Source organism: Tachyglossus aculeatus, unplaced genomic scaffold, assembly GCF_015852505.1.
Source record: "Tachyglossus aculeatus isolate mTacAcu1 unplaced genomic scaffold, mTacAcu1.pri scaffold_176_arrow_ctg1, whole genome shotgun sequence".
In the NCBI taxonomy this organism is placed as follows: Eukaryota; Metazoa; Chordata; class Mammalia; order Monotremata; family Tachyglossidae; genus Tachyglossus; species Tachyglossus aculeatus.
In genome coordinates this window covers 266194-287281 of record NW_024044897.1, presented here as the reverse complement: position 1 = coordinate 287281, position 21088 = coordinate 266194, and the positions used below count along the sequence as shown (strand labels likewise).

Genomic DNA, 21088 nt, shown 5'->3' with positions numbered 1-21088 from the left:
TGTATCCTCCCCAGTGCTTAGAACAGTACTTTGCCCATAGTAAGCACTTAACAAATGCTATTATTATTATTATTATGGTTATTATCATTATTATTATCAATACGGTTTTTTACTGGTGTTCTCCTCTGTGTGTCCCTTCCCTCTTCACCAACTACCCATCCAGCCCTTGGAAACAAATCTTCTCCCTGTGCCTCTCCAAGGACATTCCTTCCTCCAACACATGGCTTAAATCCTTCCTTCTGCCCGTATCTCCCTCTCCCTCCAAATTTGCCCGGATTGATGTTTCTTTTCCTCATGCCAAATCAGCCCAGACACCACCTCTGCATTTAAACATTCACAACTGCCCACAGCTCTTTCCTACGTATAGATTTACATTGCTACGGAAGAGGTAATTAAGCTGTGCATTCACATTTTCATGCTTACTTCCTCCTAGCTGTAAATTATTTTGGATCAGTCTAGCCCAGCAGACTGGTAAATCCAGGAGGGAAGGGATTGAATCTCTTACCTCCACTGTGTTCACCTGACATTTCTGTATGGAGGAATTGATGATAGTGCTCGTGGTCTAGAACCAATCACACTTTCTCATTCCCTCCCTGTCATTTCCCACCAGAAACATTTTTTGACATCTAGGACACTCTTCTGGCCGAAGTGACCACAGCATAATGCTGACACTGTGCTGCGGGGCCCCAGCCAGCCGCTCAGACACACACACACACACACACACACACACACACACACACACACACACAGAGAGAGAGACAGACACACACACACAGACATTCGCTTCAACTGACTGTGGTTATTTACACATATATACACAGTCTCACAAACCCACACCTATTTAGCCACTCATTTATTTATTTAACTATTTGCTAAAGCATCACTCCCCCAACTCAGAATCGTATCTGGAGCGTTCACAGTACTCAACCAGTCTCGGCTACCAGATGGACAGTTAAGCAGAGGCATACCCGTTCCATTCCCAGCTTGGGCAGTGGCTAGCGAGTGGAAGGCAATCTGCTACAAGTCAAAATTCACCTGTGCTGGGCAGCAGTGTCATGGGAGAGAGTCGAGGAGGAGACTCAAGTTTACTGCAGGGAAGAAGGCAATGGTAAACCACTTCTGTATTTTTACCAAGAAAACTCTATTGATAAACTACCATAACATTTGCAGTTGGAGAATGGGGCGTTCCTGGACAGATGTGTCCATTCATTCGCTATGGGTCAGAGATGACCCGATAGCACAAGAAAAGTCAAAGAAGTGCTCATCTCTCCTCCAAACCCTTCACTGTCACCATGTATCTTTTCACGTGAAAGAGAAACACCTCACAATTATCTTCAAGGGTTTCTGCCATGTGAGACTCACTCTTAATTCCCATTTTACAGGTGCAGTATCTGAGACACAGAGAAGCAAAGTGACTTGTCTGACATCACACAGCAGACAAGGGGCGGAGCCAGGATTAGAAGCTAGGTCCCCGAGCCGGTTGTTGGGTAGGGATTGTCCCGATCTGTTGCCAAATTGTACTGTCCAAGCACTTAGTACAGTGCTCTGCACACAGTAAGTGCTCAATCAATACGATTGAATGATTGAATGAATGAATGAATGGCAGAGACCGGATTAGAACCGAGGTCCCCTTACTACTATCACTACTCTTTGCCTCTCCCTGGGCCCAGGCACACTTTTTCCCTGGAAGGTGATGGGAGAAGATTCCCTTCTCCTCCTCCCCTCCAGCCCTCCGGCGGCCAAGGTTTGCTCACTGCCTCCCCTGCCCCACCTTGGATACACACACAGCCGCCGACACAACCAATCTGATTGTTGTTCTCAGAGGAAAATGAAACAGACTGAAGTACGGTTGAATCCAATCAACTCTTTGCCACTAGCTTCAAGGCTTTTGACCGGTGTTCTCTTCCGTGTTTCCCTTTCTCTCTTTACCAACTACCCTCCAGCCCTTGGAAGTAGATCTCCCTTTTCCTCTCCTCGTCCTCCTCTCCCCATCCCCCTATCCTCCCCCTGCCCTATCCCTTTCCCCTCCTCACAGCACTTGTGTATGTTTGTACGTATTTATTACTCTATTTATTTGATTAATGATGTGTATATAGCTATAGTTCTATTTATTCTGATGGTATTTTCACTTGTCTACTTGGTTTGTTTTTTTGTCTGTCTCTCCCTTCTAGACTGTGAGCCCATATTTGGGTAGGGACCTACTCCATATGTTGCCGATTTGCACTTCCCATCATCAATCATCATCAATCGTATTTATTGAGCGCTTACTGTGTGCAGAGCACTGTACTAAGCGCTTGGGAAGTACAAGTTGGCAACATATAGAGACAGTCCCTACCCAAATATGGGCTCACAGTCTAGAAGGGAGAGACAGAGAACAAAACCAAACATACTAACAAAATAAAATAAATAGAATAGATATGTACAAGTAAAATAAATAAATAAATAGAGTAATAAATATGTACAAACATATATACATATACACAGGTGCTGTGGGGAAGGGAAGGAGGTAAGATGGGGGGGATGGAGAGGGGGACGAGGGGGAGAGGAAGGAAGGGGCTCAGTCTGGGAAGGCCTCCTGGAGGAGGTGAGCTCTCAGTAGGGCCTTGAAGGGAGGAAGAGAGCTAGCTTGGCAGATGGGCAGAGGGAGGGCATTCCAGGCCAGGGGGATGACGTGGGCCGGGGGTCGATGGCGGGACAGGGGAGAACGAGGTACGGTGAGGAGATTAGCAGCAGAGGAGCGGAGGGTGCGGGGGGGGGGCTGTAGAAGGAGAGAAGGGAGGTGAGGTAGGAGGGGGCGAGGTGATGGAGAGCCTTGAAGCCCAGGGTGAGGAGTTTCTGCCTGATGCGCAGATTGATTGGTAGCCACTGGAGATTTTTGAGGAGGGGAGTAATATGCCCAGAGCGTTTCTGGACAAAGATAACCCGGCAGCAGCATGAAATACGGATTGAAGTGGAGAGAGACACGAGGATGGGAGATCAGAGAGAAGGCTGATGCAGTAGTCCAGACGGGATAGGATGAGAGCTTGAATGAGCAGGGTAGCGGTATGGATGGAGAGGAAAGGGCGGATCTTGGCAATGTTGCGGAGCTGAGACCGGCAGGTTTTGGTGACGGCTTGGATGTGAGGGGTGAATGAGAGAGCGGAGTCGAGGATGACACCAAGGTTGCGGGCCTGTGAGACGGGAAGGATGGTAGTGCCGTCAACAGAGATGGGAAAGTCAGGGAGAGGGCAAGGTTTGGGAGGGAAGACAAGGAGTTCAGTCTTCGACATGTTGAGTTTTAGGTGGCGGGCAGACATCCAGATGGAGATGTCCTGAAGGCAGGAGGAGATGCGAGCCTGGAGAGAGGGGGAGAGAGCAGGGGCAGAGATGTAGATCTGGGTGTCATCAGCGTAGAGATGATAGTTGAAGCCGTGGGAGCGAATGAGGTCACCAAGGGAGTGCGTGTAGATCGAGAACAGAAGGGGACCAAGCACTGAACCTTGGGGAACCCCCACAGTAAGAGGATGGGAGGGGGAGGAGGAGCCTGCAAAAGAAACTGAGAATGAACGACCGGAGAGATAAGAGGAGAACCAGGAGAGGATGGAGTCTGTGAAGCCAAGGTCAGATAGGGTGTTGAGGAGAAGGGGGTGGTCCACAGTGTCGAAGGCAGCTGAGAGGTCGAGGAGGATTAGGACAGCACTTAGTACACTTAGTACACTGCTCTGCACAAAGTAAGTGCTCAATGAATACGATTGAATGAATGAATGAATGAATGATAAAGGACATTCCCTTCTCCAACACATGGCTTAGATCCTTCTTTCTTCCCAAATCTCCCTCTCCCTTCAAATTTGCCGAGATTGATGTTTCTTCTCCCCATGCTGAATCAGGCCAGATACCACCTCTGCATGTACACATTCACAACTGCTCATTGCACTTCCCTACCTATAGATTCACATTACTAAGCACTTATTAAGCTGTGCAGCCACCTTTCCATTCTTATTTCCCCCTAGCTGTAAATTCTTTTGTATCAGTTTAGCCCAGCAGACTCGTAAGTCCAGGAGGGATGGGATTGAATCTCTTACCTCCACTGTGTTCACCCAACATTCCTGCATGGAGGAGTTGATGATAGTGCTCGTGTTCTAGAACCAATCACACTCTCTCATTCCCTCCCTGTCACTTCTCACCAGAAACATTTTCTGATGTCCAGGACACACTCTTGGCTGAAGTGACCACAGCATAATGCTTACACTGTGCAGCGGGACACCAGCCGGACATGTTAGCTGGATGGAGGTGGATGAGGAAGGGGAGATGAGTGTTGGTTGGGGCCACTGCACTCTCAAATACTTACTCTCCTGAAAGCCCCACCTTCCCCACTGAGGATGTAGCCATGACCCAAAGTCCGGCACTGGCCCCATGTGTGAGCATTTCCCCTGAATGGCTCCATCTCTTGCATTCCCATCATGGTCTCTCCCTCCCCCTCCAACACCCCCCCAGTCACACTCACTGGGGCAGCGTAAGGCTGTAGGGCTCTGACCTCTGCCGGGTTGGGATGGTCCTCTCTCCACTCCAGTTCTTGGGTGCAGCTGGCTATGAAGGAAGGGACAGTGTAGCACCCTCAGCCCCTCTCTTATCTCTTGTGGGCAGGGAGATGTTCTTCAGAGAGTCCCCCATCCCCAAAGATAAAGCAGCTACTGCTCTGTGGGGAACCCCTGAAGGATCAACTCAGGTGGGATCTCGTGTCCTGGCCGATGCCAAAATCCTCTGCCTGTGAGGTCCCTGAGGTCCTGTAGAGATAAAGGCCCAGTCCCTAAAGCTGCAGCAATGGTGCTGCACCCCAGGGTTCCCATGGAAACAACAGCATCTGCATCCCAACATCCCAACAGTTTCTAATGTTGCTGACAATCTACATCAACTGTGGGTGGTTTCAGCTTCATCTCATATACCACCTTAGACAATCAGCTTCTCATTCAGTCAGTCAATTGATAGTTTTCATTTTCTGACACCTTCTGATTTCAAAGCTTGAGAGAGCAAGAGATTCCTCTGAATCCATTCTCTGATCCTCCCCCAGTCTCAGTGGGGTGGGGCAGGGGACTGAGGTTTTGAAAATGGTATGATGGGAAGGAGAAATTCCTGGCTTGGGAAAGAATAAGATGGAAATGGCTTCTCCTGTTGTGATGATTTACTAACCTGGGTTCTGGAAACTAGAGTGCCAAACTGCTACCTTGCCTGTTCAGTTTCTCATCCTATCCCGACTGGATTACTGCACCAGCCTCCTCTCTGATCTCTCATCCTCCTGTCTCTTCCCACTTCAGTCTATACTTTACTCTGCTGTCCGGATTATCTTTGTACAGAAATGCTCAGGGCATGTCACTCCCCTCCTCAAAAATCTCCAGTGGCTACCTGTCAACCTACAAATCATGCAAAAACTCCTCACTCTCGGCTTCGAGGCTCTCCATCACCTCACCCCCTCCTACCTCACCTCCCTTCTTTCCTTCTACAGCCCAGCCGGCACCCTCTGCTCTTCTGCTAACCTCCTCACTGTGCCTCCTTCTCACCTGTCCCGCTGTCAACCCCTGGCTCACATCCTTCCCACGGCCTGGAATGCCCTCCCTCTGCACATCAACCAAACTTGCTTTCTTCCTCCTTTCAAAGCCCTACTGAGAGCTCACGTCCTCCAGGAGGCCTTCCCAGACTGAGCCCCCTTTTTCCTCTCCTCCTCCCCATCTCCCCCCTTTTGCCCGACCTCCTTCCCTTCCCCCCAGCACTTGTACATATTTATACGGATTTATCACTCTATTTATTTTACTTGTACATATTTACTACTCTATTTTGTTAATTATGTGTGTATATAGCTATAATTCTATTTATTCTGACAGTTTTGACACCTGTCTACATGTTTTGGTTTGTTGTCTGTCTCCCCCTTCTAGACTGTGAGCCCGTTGTTGGGTAGGGACCATCTCTGTATGTTGCCGACTTGTACTCCCCAAGTGCTTAGTACAGTGCTCTGCACAGAGAAAGTGCTCAATAAATATGATTGAATGAATGGAGTTCCATCAGTGAATGTCTCTGTCTCTTTTCAGACACCATTATTATTATTATTTTTATTATTCGGTGTTAATTTCTGTGTCAAAGTCTGTGCCACATGATGATAAATAATTCAACAGGTCGATGGTATTTGTTGAGTGTTTACTGTGTGCATTACATTGTACTAAGCGCTTTGAAGAGTAAAATACATTGGAGTTGGTAGATACAATCCCTGCCCACAATGAGCTTACAGCACAAAGATGAACTTACAATTCAAATGGACGTGTTTCCTGTCCCACAGGGGCTCAGAGTGTAAGAGGAAGTAAGAGCCCGGGAATGGTAAGACACTAACGCCAGGTTACAAGCAGGCCAGTGGCCGAGCTGGAATTAGAACTCGGGTCATGTGACACCCATTCACATGCCATTGAGCCTTGAGGCATGAGGCCTCCTAGGGAATACATTGCCACTCATGACCTAGTCTTATCAGCTAACCTCCCAGACCTTGACAAATCCTGAATATCCAGACTTGTTCTTTGGGACTCTGGGTCACTGATATATTTGGAATATGTCTAAGGGAAATTCCTCTTTGAAAGGAGTGGTAGGGGATTATCGGTACCTGGACACAGACATTTTGTCCCAGAACGGATGCTGGGGGAATATCCCCTTTAGGATCCTGCCCAGGGCAGCCTTCAGGTCCCTGTTCCTCAGGCTGTAGATAAGGGGGTTCACAGTGGGGGGCACCACGGTGTAGGACATGGAAACCAGCAGATCCAGAGCTGAGGGTGAATCTGAAGGTGGTTTGAGATAGGCAAATGCTCCGGTGAAGAGAAAAATGATGATGACAGTGAGATGGGGCAGGCAGGTGGAGAAGGCTTTGGCCCGGCCCTCGGAGGATGGCATCCTCTGCACGGCTGAGAAGATGCGGACATAGGAGAAGATGATTAAAAAAAAACCAGATGTGCCATCTAAGACTATCGCAATAGCCACACTCACATCTATGGCAATGTGGTCCTCAGAGCAGGAGATCTTCAGCATAGGGGGGACATCACAGAAGAACTGCTGGACAACATTGGACCCACAAAAGTTCAGGGAGAAGGTAGAAGCTGTAAGCCAGACTCCAAACAGACCCCCATTGAGCCATGATGCTGCTACTAATCGCACACAGGCTGTTTTGTTCATGATGAGCTCATAACGCAAGGGGGAGCAGATGGCGGCATAGCGGTCATAAGACATTGCAGTGAGGACAAATAGCCCTGAAGCACCAAAGAAGATCAGTAGGAAGAGCTGCGAGACACAATCCAGAAAGGAGATGGAGCTGTCACTGGTCAGGGAGCTGACAATGGATTTGGGTACCGTTGTAGAAATGTAGCAGAGGTCAGTGAAGGACAGGTTTTTGAGAAAGAAGTACATGGGGGTGTGGAGACGCTGGTCGAGGGTGGTGACCACAACAATGAGGAGATTCCCCAGAAGGGCCATTAGGTAGACAAGGAGGAACAGCGTGGCATGGATCAGCTGCAGTTCCTGGATGTCAGAGAACCCCAGGAGGAGGAATTCAGTCACAGTGGAGACGTTGGTCATTTCTGGGAGTTGACGTTGACTCCCTGCAAAGGAAGAGGGACACTTCAATTTAGAAACATTGGCATTCCCTCTGAACTGTAAGTTCCTTGAAGGCAGGGATCATGTCTACCAACCATATCAAATTGTACTCTCTCAAGCAGTTAATACAGTGCGCCACAGATGATAAATGCTTAATAAATATGATGGATTGATGGCATCGATGAAGGAATCAACACAACTTCCCTTTGGAGTAAATCAATCCGTTGTATTTATTTATCACCTATAATGTTACATAGTATTAATATGTGCAGGGGTCTGGCATGTCTTGTCTTATGCTGTCAATTCGTCTCTGACCCGAGCGACTCCGTGGACACATCTCTCCCAGAATGCCCCACCTCCATCTGCAAGCTTTCTGGTATTGAATTCATAGAGTTTTCTTGGTAAAAATAGAGAAGTGGTTTACCATTGCCTTCTTCCACCCAGTAAACCTGAGTCTCCACCCTCGACTCTCTCCCCTGCCACTGATGCCCAGAACAGGTGCTTTTTGACTTGGAGCAGATTGCTTTCTTCTCGCTAGCCACTGCCCCAGCTAGGAATGGAATGGGTATGCCTCTGCTTGATTCTCCCTCCCTTGGCCGAGACTGGTAGGGTACTGGAAACTCTCCAGGTGTGATCCTGAGAGGGGGTAGGGGTATTTACCCATCAATTAATCTAGCAGTGTTATTTACTGAGCACTTAGCCTTTGCCGAGCACTGTACTAAGCACTTGGGAGAGAACAATCCAAAAGAGTTGGTAGACAAAATCACTGCCAACCAGGAGCTTACAGTCTAGAGGTTAATTATATGGTGCATAAAAAGGGGGCTTAGAGAAATGGCAACAGCAATAAAATATAGAATGTAATATGTGGCAAAGTGCATACTCACAAGGCTTGCAAGTTTATGTTGCACAACACTATACAGAATGTAACTAAACATAACTGACTGTGGTATACTTCATAATTTATAACTGTATGTTGTGCTTTATGGGAAGGTGGTGCTTAGACATCTAGAGTCCTTCGAGGTCTTAGATTAGGGTGACAGATTTATAGCATGACAGAGAGATGGACGGGGAGGAAGGTTTGCTTGAAGTCTACAGCGGCAATAAAGAAGTAACTGTGTCGAAGTACAGAGGCCAACTTGAGGAGACATCACTTGCCAGATTGCAATAGAGGCATGCGGGCTGGATGACCTCATCAACAGCCAAGGTGGGACACGGGTACCATAGAGAACCACTGGACATCCAGTGTTAATACTGGAGACCAATTGATATGAGGGTGGTGGTATTGTTGTGGGTTTATTCTCTAGTAGTTCTGGAGAGTGTATCCATGGATGTGACTTTCTTGATGTGTGACAAAAATAAACCTGCTTTTGGGACCTTCTGAGTGCCTCCTTGTTGTGGTTTTGTGGCGTGACCACCAGAGCTAATGTTCATATGATCCTTTCCCTTATGGTACTTCCATTCTATTGTGGCGGTGCCTAGTGGAAAGATCCCAGGCCCGGGAGTCAGAGGATCTGATGTGTAATCCTGGCTCTGCCACCTTCCTGCTGTGTCACCTTAGGCATGTAACTTTCCCCCTTTTAGACTGTGAGCCCACTGTTGGGTAGGGACTGTCTCTATATGTTGCCAATTTGTACTTCCCAAGCGCTTAGTACAGTGCTCTGCACATAGTAAGCGCTCAATAAATACGATTGATGATGATGATGATGATGATGCTCTACCTCAGTTCCCTCATCTGTAAAATGGGGATTCAATACTTCTCCTTTCAACGTAGACCCTGAGCCCCACGGGAGATGGACACTGTGTCTGACTCGATTATCGTGTGCTGAACCCAGCCCTCAATATTTTGATCAGTCTATTGTAATATCTTTATAAATACCACAATTAGCATTACAAGTGGAGAAGGCAGAAACTAAAATAAATTACAGATAGGAGAAGGCCAGAGAGGAGCCCAGATAGCTCAGTTGGTAGAGCATCAGACTTTTAATCTGAGGGTCCATGTTTAAGTCCCTGTTTGGGTGGATAAGATTTTCATCTGTCAAATGGGATTGAGACTCTGAGCCCCACATAGGTCAGGGAATGTGTCAAATCTGATTTGCTTGTATCCACCCCGGCGCTTCGTACATTACCTGGTACTTAGGAAATACCATAATTATTCATTATTGTTAAAGGTGTGGTATTTGTTAAACATTTACTCCGTACCATGCACTGTACTAAGTGCCGAGGTAGAGAAACTTTTTCTGGGTCAGATACAGTCCCTGTCTCACACTTGGGCTCAGAGTCTAAGACTGAGGGAGATCAGGGATTGCGTTCCGTTTTCCAGATGAGGTAGCCAAGGCCCAGAGAAGTGAAGATTGCATTCCCGTTTTGCAGATGAGGTAACCGAGGCCCAGAGAAGTGAAGTGACTGGCCCAAAGTCACATGGCTAGCAAGTGTGGCTCAGTGGAAAGAGCACGGGCTTGGGAGTCAGAAGTCATGGGTTCTAATCCCAGCTCTGCCACTTACCAGCTGAGTGACTTCGGGCCAGTCACTTCACTTCTCTCTGCCTCAGTTCCCTCATCTGTAAAAGGGAATTAAGACTATGAGCCCCATGTGGGGCAATCTGATTACCTTGTATCCCCCCCCAGCACTTAGAACAGTGCCTGGCACATAGTAAGCACTTAACAAATGTCATTATTATTATTATTATTATCAAGAGATGCACATGATGGCTATGAATTGCTCTCGATGATTTCATAATAGAAAAAAAAACACCCCCATATGTAAACACACTCATCATGGAGATATATGCAACCACACACACACACAGCCACTCTGGCGCAGACACACACACACACAAGCTTCAACTGCCTGCGGTTACTTACACATAAGCGCACACAGCCACACAAACCCATAAATATTTAGCCACTCATTTACTCATTTAACTATTTGCTAAAGCATCACTCCCCCGACTCAGAATCGTGCCTGGAGAGTTTCCAGTACTCTACCAGTTTTGGCTATGGGAGGGAGAGTCAAGCAGAGGCATAGCCATTCCATTCCTAGCTTGCACAGTGGCTAGTGAGTGGAAAGCAATCTGCTACAAGTCAAAACTCACCTGGGCTGGGCAGCAGCGGCAAGGGAGAGAGTCGAGGGTGGAGACTCAGGTTTACTGCAGGGAAGAAGGCAATGGTATACCACTTCCGTATTTTTACCAAGAAAACTCTACGGATAAACTTGAAGATGGAGAATGGGGTGCTACGGGAGAGATGTGCCCATTGATAGGTCGGAGGTGACTCGACAGCATAGGACAAGACAAAGCATCGCTGAGACAGCATCTCTCCTCTCCTCCAAACCCCTCACTTGCACCATGTATCTTTTCACATGAAATAAAAACACCTCACAATAAGCTCCCAGGCTTTCTACCATGTGAGACCCCCCCACCAGCCCCTGTCCATCTCCTCTATTCAGTTCCTCTTCATTGTTCCCAAGCCAACCTGCAAGCTGTAACTCACTCTTGATTCTCCCATCTCCATCCCTTGATTCACTGTTTCCCTGGCCTGGGCCAGGAACTCTTTTTATTAAGGTATATGGTAAGAGTTTAGTAGTAATAACGATAATGATGGCATTTATTAAGAGTGCTTAAGTGTACTATGTGCAAAGCACTGTTCTAAGCGCTGGGGAGGTTACAGGGGGATCAAATTGTCCCACGGGGGGCTCACAGTCTTCATCCCCATTTTCCAGATGAGGTTACTGAGGCCCAGAGAAGTGAAGTGACATGCCCAAAGTCCCACGGGTGACAATTGGCGGAGCCGAGATTTGAACCCATGACCTCTGACTCTAAAGCCCGGGCTCTTTCCACTGAGCTATGCTGCTTCTCTAACTATGCTTACTATGTACCAGGCACTGTACTAGCCACTGGGGTGGAGACAAGCTAATCAGGTTGGAAATAGTCCATGTTCCACATAATAATAATAATGATAATAATGATGGTATTTGTTAAGCACTTACTATGTGCAAAACACGGTTCTAAGCGCTGGGGTTGATACAAGGTAATCAGGTTGTCCCACGTGGGGCTCACAGTCTCAATCCCCATTTTTCAGATGAGGTAACTGAGGCACAAAGAAGTTAAGTGACTTGCCCTAAGTCACACAGCTGATAAGTGGCAGAACCGGGATTAGAACCCACAACCTCTGACTCCCAAGCCTGGGCTCTTTCCACTGAGCGACGCTGCTTCTCTTCCGCAACTGCAGAGAAATTCTCTCCTACCGGACACTGCGAATGGCATCATTTTGTGACACACGTGATGTGTGGAACTTTGAAAGGGGCAGGGGTCGCCTTTCCGACCCAACATGAGTTGACGGCGGGGGGGAGGGGAGGGCGGCGGCGACAGGATCTCCCAAGTATCATTCATTCAATCGTATTTATTGAGTGCTTACTGTGTGCAAAGCACTGTACCGAGAGCTTGGGAGAGTACAATATAGCACCAGACAGACACATTCCCTGCCCACAACAAGCTCGCAGTCTAGAGGGTCAAAACCAAATTTTCCAAGTAAATACAAAAACATCATTTGACCAAAATACTCACTTCCGTACCTCGCTGATATGACAGAATTTACAGTAATGTTCTTACTGTGTCACAGCAGGAGCAAATTTGGTGTCAGGGTAGAGACAGCGCTTATGTTCATATCTGTAATTTATTATGTCTATTCATGTCTGACTCCCCCCTCTAGACTGTCAGCTTGTTGTGGGCAGGGAAATTGCCTGGTTACTGTTTTACTGTTCTCTCCCAAGCACTTAGTACAGTGCTCTGCACACTGTAACTGCTCAATAAATGACTGAATGAACAAAGGGTGAGGATACCGTCAACCAGGCCTCTGCCCTGTGGGCGGGGGGCAGTTGGGGAGACAATAGGATCTCTAATCTGGTGACCTGGCTAATATTACAGGGATTAATCAAGAGTTCACAGTTCCGACAGATGGTCTTTCTGTCTGTTTATTTTTATGGTATTTGTGAAGGCACTGTACAAAGCACTGGGGTAGATACAAGCTCATCAGGTTGGCATAGCCCCTGTCCCATCCCCCCCGCCCCTCCCACCATCTCAGAATCACGATCTTAATTCCCATTTTCCAGATGAGGTAACTGAGGCTAAGAGAAGTGAAGGGACTTGCCCAACGTCTCCTAGCAGACAAGTGGTGGGGATGGGATTAGAACCCCAGCCCGTGTTCTGGCCACACTGTTTCTCTGGGCTTCATGTGGCTCATCTCAAAGGTATTTATTGAGTCCTTATTGTGGGCAAAACACTGTTCTAAGTGTCTGGGAGAGAACAAAACAATGGAATCGGTAGATGCGTTCCCTGCCCACAACGAGGTTAGAGTCTAAAGGGGGAGTTCGGTCTACAGTTTCCTGCAAACTCACCCCGACAGATAGCTTGCCCCCATTTTCCAGATGAGGAAACTGCAGCCTAGAGTAGTGAAGTAACTATTTAACTGGGAAACACCGTGGCCCGGTGGGTAGAACCCAGGCCTGGGATGATGATGATGATGATGATGATGGTATTTATTAAGTGCTTACTTTGTGTAAAGCACTGTTCTAAGCGCTGGGGAGGTCACAAGGTGATCGGGTTGTCCCACAGGGGGCTCACAGCCTTAATCCCCACTTTACAGATGAGGCAACTGAGGAACAGAGAAGTTAAGTGACTTGCCCTAAGTCACACAGCTGACAACTGGTGGAGCCGAGATTTGAACCAATGACCTCCAACTCCAAAACCCGTGCTCTTTCCACTGAGCCACGTTGCTTCTCAGCAACATCTGGGCTGTCTTCCCGGCTCCACCACCTGCCTGCCGTGTGATCTTGGGCAAGTCCCTTCACTTCTCTGTGCTTCAGTTCCCTCATCTGGAAAATGGGGATGAAGACCGTGAGCCCCATGTGGGACAGGGACTGTGTCCAACTTGCCATCCTCGTAACCACCCCAGAACTCAGTAGAGTGCTTGGCACATAGTAAGCCCATAACAGATATTATTATTATTATTATTATTATTATTATTATTATTATTATTATTGTTGTTGTTGTTATTATTATTATTATGAGAAGCAGCATGGCCTAGTGGGAAGAGCACGGGCTTGGGTGTCAGAGGATGTGGATTCTAACCCCAACTCTGCCACTTGTCTGCTCTGTGACCTTGGGCAAGTCACTACCTCATCTGCAAAATGGGGATGAAGACTGTGAGTCCCATGTGGGACAACCTGATGACCTTGTATGGTAATAATAATAATAATAATAATAATTATTATTATTATTATTATTATTATTATTATCATTATTCCCATTCCCCCTTCTAGACTGTGAGCCCACTGTTGGGTAGGGACCATCTCTATATGCTGCCAACTTGTACTTCCCAAGCGCTTAGTACAGTGCTCTGCACACAGTAAGTGCTCAATAAATACGATTGAATGAATGAATGAATGAATAATAATAATGATGGTATTTGTTAAGTGCTTGCTATGTGCCAAGCACTGTTCTAAGGGCTGGGATGGATACAAGGTGAACAGGTTGTCCCACGTGGGGCTCACACTCTTAATCCCCATTTTACAGATGAGGGAACCAAGCCCCAGAGAAGTGAAATGATCCGCTCAAGGTCACCCAGCAGACAATTGGCAGAGCCAAGATAAGAGCCCAGGTCCTTCTGACTCCCAGGCCTGTGCTGTATTCACTTGGCCACACTGCTCCTCTAGTCTACAAAGACTACCACAGTCTAAGCAGTTGGGAGAGCGAGTGTCTTATCCCCATTTTACAGATGAGGAAAGTGAAGCCCAGAAAGATCAACATCCCCCACAGCAGGCGAGTGGCGGAGCCGGGATCAGAACCCGGGTCTCCTGACTCCCAGCCCCCGACTCTCTCCGTTAGGCCACTCTGCCTCCCTACGGAGCCCACGGAGGAGTCCGACATTTAGACGGCGGAGAGTCAGATGGGGACTCGGCCCATTTGAGGCCGTGGGAGACTCCTGCCCAAACCTAAGGGCTTTGGTCTCTCTCCCCCTCTAGCCTGGAACCTAGTTATTGTCAAGGAATCTGTCCCCTAATTCTGTCCTAGTGGACTCTCCCAAGAGCTTAGGACAATGCTCTGCATGTACCGAGTGCCCCACCCAACAGCACGTACTAAGTGCCCAGTCCCCACGACACTTAAATACTTATCTGTAATTTATTTATATTGATGTCTGTCTCCCCCTCTAGACCTTATGCTCACTGTGGGCAGGGAATGTGTCCGATATATTGCCCTTTCCCAAGTGCTTAGTCCGGTGCTTCTGCACACAGAAGCAGCGTGACTCAGTGGAAAGAGCATGGGCTTTGGAGTCAGAGGTCATGGGTTCGAATCCCAGCTCCACCACCTGTCTGCTGTGTGACCTTGGGCAAGTCACTTAACTTCTCTGAGCTCCAGTTACCTCATCTGTAAAATGGGGATGACGACTGTGAGCCCCACGTGGGACAACCTGATCACCTTGTATCCCCCCACCCCGGGCTTAGAACAGTGCTTTGCACAGAGTAAGTGCTTAGCAAATGCCATCATTATTATCTATTATTATTATTATTATTAAGTGCTCAATAAATACGATTGAATAGAATGAATACCGTTGATTAAGAGACTGTATAAGGGCCCTGAGGATTGGGAATTGTCTTTCTCCCCTCGCCCGTGCTCTCCCATCTCTCAGTTCGGTGCTCTGCATGTACTTCGTTCAATACTGTTGCCGCCCGGCTCATCTGAACTAGGCTAAACTGACCCGGCTCCCGCCAGACTCTGTCGGCCATTTTGCCACCGTACGTCCATTAGGGGTGTTTACCGAGAGCTTACTCTGTGCAGGAAACTGCGCTAAGCACTTGGGTAAGAAGCGGCACGGCTTAGTGGAAAGAGCCGGGGCTTGGCAGGCGGAGGTCGTGGGTTCTAATCCCGACTCTGCCACGTATCAGCTGTGGGACTCTGGGCGAGTCACTTCACTTCTCTGGGCCTCGGTCATCTCATCTGTCAAATGGGGATGAAGCCTGTGAGCCCCACGTGGGACAAACTGATGACCTTGTATCTACGACTTTGGGCAAGCCACTTCGCTACTCTTGGCCTCAGTTCCCTCATCTGTAAAATGGGGACTAAGATTGTGAGCCCCACATGGGACAACCTGATCGCCTTGTACCCTCCCCAGCGCTTAGAACAGTGCTTTGCACATAGTAAGTGCTTAACAAATACCAAAATTATTATTATTACCCCAGCGCTTAGAACGGTGCTTGGCACATAGTAAGCGCTTAACAGACACCCTCGTTATTATTATAATTTTTATGCTACAGTCGGCAGGCACGGTCCCCGCCCGCTCTGCAGATGTTCAGCTGGGATGCCCGCGGCCTAATAGTTGGAGCTTCCCACTCCAAGGTGTCACATCTCCTCCAAGAAGCCTTCCGTGACTGAGCCCTCCTGTCTTCTTCTCCCAGTCCCTCTTGCTCCCTTTCTTCATTCCCCCCTCCCAGCCCCACACCCCTTCTGTCCACATCCGTCATTTATTTTTATGGCCGGTCTCCCCCTCTAGACCATCAGCTCATTGTGAGCAGGGAATGTGTCTGTTGATTGTTCTAATGGCTTCCCCCAGGTGCTTAGTACAGTGCTCTGCACCTAGTAAGTGCTCAGTCAATACGATTGATGGGAAAGAAGGAAGGAGAGCAGCAGGTGCTGGGGCTGAGTGAAGGCCTAGGCCTGTGCCCCCTCCTCGCCTTCGGCGTGGCTCAGTGGAAAGAGCCAGGGCTTGGGAGTCAGAGGTCATGAGTTCTAATCCCGCTTCTGGGGGGGAGGAGAAAGGGAGGAGGGTTAAAGTTAGCGAGAGAGGGAAGCCCCCCACCCTGGTTCTCCCCCCACCCACCCGCTCCCCCCATGGGTCCGGCGGCGGCAGCGGCGGCGGCCCCTCCATCCTTCGCTGGCTCACTGACGGGGACGGTGGCCACGTCGGCTCCGGGCTGGGGGCTTATCCGGGCTGGGGCTCCTCCGGCCAGGGGCGGTGGCGGTGGCGGCGGCAGCGGCGGCGGCGGGGATGGGATGGGGGCAGGCTCTGCTGTTCTCCACCAGGAGATAACTGAGGCACAGAGAATTGAAGTGACTTATCCAAGTGACTTCCCTCCTCCTTTCCATATCAGACAGAACACAGTTTTCCCCACATTCAGAGTCCTGTTAAATCTTACCACCCCTAACCAGCTTCCTCCGATTGATTTCCCAGAACCCTAACCCATATCATTCCTTCAGGAAACTCTGGCATGAACGTGGTGACTTGCATGCTCCTTACACTCATCTACAAATGAACTGTCAGTGCTGTAAGTCTCTTTGTTTTCATCTCTTTGTAGATAAGGATTGGGTCACTTGCTTTCAAGCTTTGCCAACACCTAGTCCAATACATGGCATCAAGTGGGTGCTCAATAAATACTTTTTTAAAAAAAATGACATTTGCTAAGTGCTTACTAGGTGCCAGTCACTACACTAAGCATTGGGGAAGATACAAGAAAATGGGGTAGACACAGTCCCTATTTACTCTAGGGCTCAGTCTTAATTCCCATTTTACAGATGGAGTATTCCGAGACACAGAGAAGCAAAGTGCCTTGCCCAGCGTCATCCGGCAGACAAGGGGCAGAGCCAGGATTAGAACCCAGGTCCCTGAACCTGTTGTCGGGTAGGGATTCTCTCTATGTGTTGCCAAACTGTACTTTCCAAGGGCTTAGTACAGAGCTCTGCACATAGTAAGCGCTCAATCAATATGATTGATCAATCAATCAATATCCTCTTACTGTGGGGGTTCCCCAAGGTTCAGTGCTTGGTCCCGTTCTGTTCTCGATCTACACGCAATCCCTTGGTGACCTCATTCGCTCCCACGGCTTCAACTATCATCTCTACGCTGATGACACCCAGATCTACATCTCTGCCCCTGCTCTCTCCCCCTCCCTCCAGGCTCGCATCTCCTCCTGCCTTCAGGACATCTCCATCTGGATGTCTGCCCGCCACCTAAAGCTCAACATGTCGAAGACTGAACTCCTTTTCTTCCCTCCCAAACCTTGTCCTCTCCCTGACTTTCCCATCTCTGTTGACGGCACTACCATCCTTCCCATCTCACAAGCCCACAACCTTGGTGTCATCCTCGACTCCGCTCTCTCATTCACCCCTCACATCCAAGCCATCACCAAAACCTGCCGGTCTCAGCTCCGCAACATTGCCGAGATCCGCCCTTTCCTCTCCATCCAAACTGCTACCCTGCTCATTCAAGCTCTCATCCTATCCCGTCTGGACTAGTGCACCAGCCTTCTCTCTGATCTCCCATCCTCGTGTCTCTCTCCACTTCAATCCATACTTCATGCTGCTGCCCGGATTATCTTTGTCCAGAAACGCTCTGGGCATATTACTCCCCTCCTCAAAAACCTCCAATGGCTACCAATCAATCTGCGCATCAGGCAGAAACTCCTCACCCTGGGTTTCAAGGTTCTCCATCACCTCGCCCCCTCCTACCTCACCTCCCTTCTCTCCTTCTACTGCCCAGCCCGCACCCTCCGCTCCTCCGCCGCTAATCTCCTCACCATACCTCGTTCTCGCCTGTCCCACCATCGACCCCCGGCCCACGTCATCCCCCGGGCCTGGAATGCCCTCCCTCTGCCCCTCCGCCAAGCTAGCTCTCTTCCTCCCTTCAAGGCCCTGCTGAGAGCTCACCTTCTCCAGGAGGCCTTCCCAGACTGAGCCCCTTCCTTCCTCTCCCCCTCGTCCCCCTCTCCATCCCCCCATCTTACCTCCTTCCCTTCTCCACAGCACCTGTATATATGTATATATGGTTGTACATATTTATTACTCTATTTATTTATTTATTCATTTTGTTTGTACATTTCTATCCTATTTATTTTATTTTGTTGGTATGTTTGGTTTTGTTCCCTGTCTCCCCCTTTTAGACTGTGAGCCCACTGTTGGGTAGGGACTGTCTCTATGTGTTGCCAATTTGTACTTCCCAAGCGCTTAGTACAGTGCTCTGCACATAGTAAGCGCTCAATAAATACGATTGATTGATTGATTGATTGATTGAATGAATTAATTAATAACAGAGTCAGGATTAGAACCCAGGTCCCCTTACTATTACCAGTGCTGCTTGACTCTCCCTGGGCCCAGACACACTTTTTCCTTGGAAAGTGATGGGAGAAGATTCCCGTTTCCTCCTCCCCTCCAGACCTCCGCCAACCAAGGTTTGCTCACTGCCTCCCCTGCCCCACCTTGGATACACAAACAGCCCCCGACACAACAAATCTGACTGTGGTTCTCAGAGGAAAATGAAACAGACTGAAGTCTGGTTGACTCCAATTAATTCCTTGCCACTAGCTTCAAGGCTTTTGACCGATGTTCTCCGTGTATCCCTTCCCTCTTCACCAGCTCCCCTCCAGGCCTTGGAAACAGATCTTCTCCCTGTGCCTCTCCAAGGACATTCCCTTCTTCAAAACATGGCTTAGATCCTTCCTTCTGCCCGAATCTCCCTCTCCCTTCAAACTTGCCCAGATTAATGTTTCTCCTCCTCTTGCCGTGTCAGCCCAGATACCACCTCTGCATTTACACATTCGCAACTGCTCACAGCTCTTCCGTACCTATAGATTCACATGACTGTAAGCACTTATTAAGCTGTGCATCCACCTTTCCATTCTTATTTCCTCCTAGCTGTAAATTCTTTTGGATCAGTCTAGCCCAGCAGACTGGTAAATCCAGGAGGGAAGGAATGAATCTCTTACCTCCATTGCGTTCACCCGACATTCCTGCACTGAGGAGCTGATGATAGTGCTGTTGGTCTAAAACCGATCACACTCTCGCATTCTCTCCCTGTCATTTCCCACTAGAAACATTTTCTGGCGTCCAGGACCCACTCCTGGCCAAAGTCCGACACTGGGCCCGTGTGTGAGAATTTCACCTGAATGGCTCCGTCTCTTGCATCCCCATCATGATCTTTGCCTCCTCCTCCTCCACCCCCCGGGTCACACTCACTGGGGCAGCATAGGGCTGGAGGGCTCTGACCTCTGCTGGGCTGGGATGGACCTCTCTCCACTCCAGTTCTTGGGTGCAGCTGTCTAGGAAGGAAGGGACAACATGGCAACCTCAGCCCCTCTCTGATCTTCTATGGGCAGGGAGATGACCTCTAGAGAGTCCCCCATTCCCAAAGATGAAGCAGCCACTGTTGCATGGGGAACCCCTGGAGGATCAACTCAGGTGGGACCTCGTGATCTGGCCGATGCCAAAAACCTCTGCCTGTGAGGTCCCTGAGGTCCTGTAGAGATAAAGGCCCAGTCCGTAAAGCTAGAGCAATGGTACTGTACCCCAGGGTTCCCATGGAAACAACAACATCTGCCTCCCAACATCACAACTACTTCTAAAGTTATTGACAATCTACATCAACTGCGTGGTTTCAGCTTCATCTCATATACCACTTTAGACAATCAGCTTCTCATTCAACCCGTAAATTGATCGATTTCATTTGCTGACACGTTCTGATTTCAAATCTCGAGAGAGCTAGAGATATCCTTGACTCTATCCTCTGACCCTCCCCCAGGGTGAGTTGGGTGGGGCGGGGACTGAGGTTTTGACAATGGGGTGATGGGAAAGAGAAATTCCTGGCTTGAGGAAGAATTATTTGGAAATGGCTCCTCCTGTTGTGATGGTTTACTCACCTGGGTTCTGGAAACTAGAGTTTCATCAGTGAATGCCCCTGTCTCCTCTCAAGATAAGACCTAGTCCAATCACCCAACCTCCCTGACCTGGACAAACCCTGAATATCCCGACTCGTTGGTTGGGCCTCTGGGTCAGTGGTATATATCGTTATATCACAGGGCAATTCCTTTTCTAAGGGGTGGTAGGGAATAATTGGTACATGGACACAGACATTTTGTCCCAGAATGGATGCAGAGGAATGTCCCCTTTAGGATCCTGCCCAGGGCATCCTGCAGGTCCCTGTTTCTCAGGCTGTAGATAAGGGGGTTCACAGTGGGGGGCACCACAGTGTAGTACATGGAGACCAGCAGATCTAGAGTCGAGGGCGAGTCTGCAGGTGGTTTGAGATAGGCAAATGCTGCGGTAAAGATAAACATGATGATGACAGTGAGATGGGGCAGGCAGGTGGAGAAGGCTTTGGTTAGGCCCTAGGAGGATGGCATCCTCAGCACGGCTGAGAAGATGCGGACGTAGGAGAGGGTGATGTAAATGAAGCAGACTGCAGATGAGAAGAACCAAGTAGCCACACTCACATCAATGGCAATGTGGACCTCAGTGCAGGAGATCTTCAGCAGAGGGGGGACGTCACAGAAGAACTGCTCGACAGCATTGGATCCACAAAAGGTGAGGGAGAAGGTAGAAGCAGAAAGCAAGACTCCAAGCAGACCCCCACTGAGCCATGACGCTGCTAGTATGCACATACAGGCTCTTTCATTCATGATGAGCTCATAGTGCAGCAGGGAGCAGATGGCGGCATAGTGGTCATGACAC

The 21088-nt window shown here is 48.8% G+C and overlaps 1 non-coding gene and 1 pseudogene across 1 annotated transcript; one reads left to right on the top strand and one right to left on the bottom strand.

Moving 5' to 3' along the window:
- Positions 1–7577: 7577 nt before the first annotated feature.
- LOC119923336 overlaps positions 7578–21088 on the bottom strand; it is a 30164-nt pseudogene continuing 16653 nt past the window's right edge.
- On the top strand, positions 10543–10680 carry LOC119923341. The gene has a single exon (XR_005448832.1). It is a non-coding gene; the product is annotated as a small nucleolar RNA SNORA7 (small nucleolar RNA).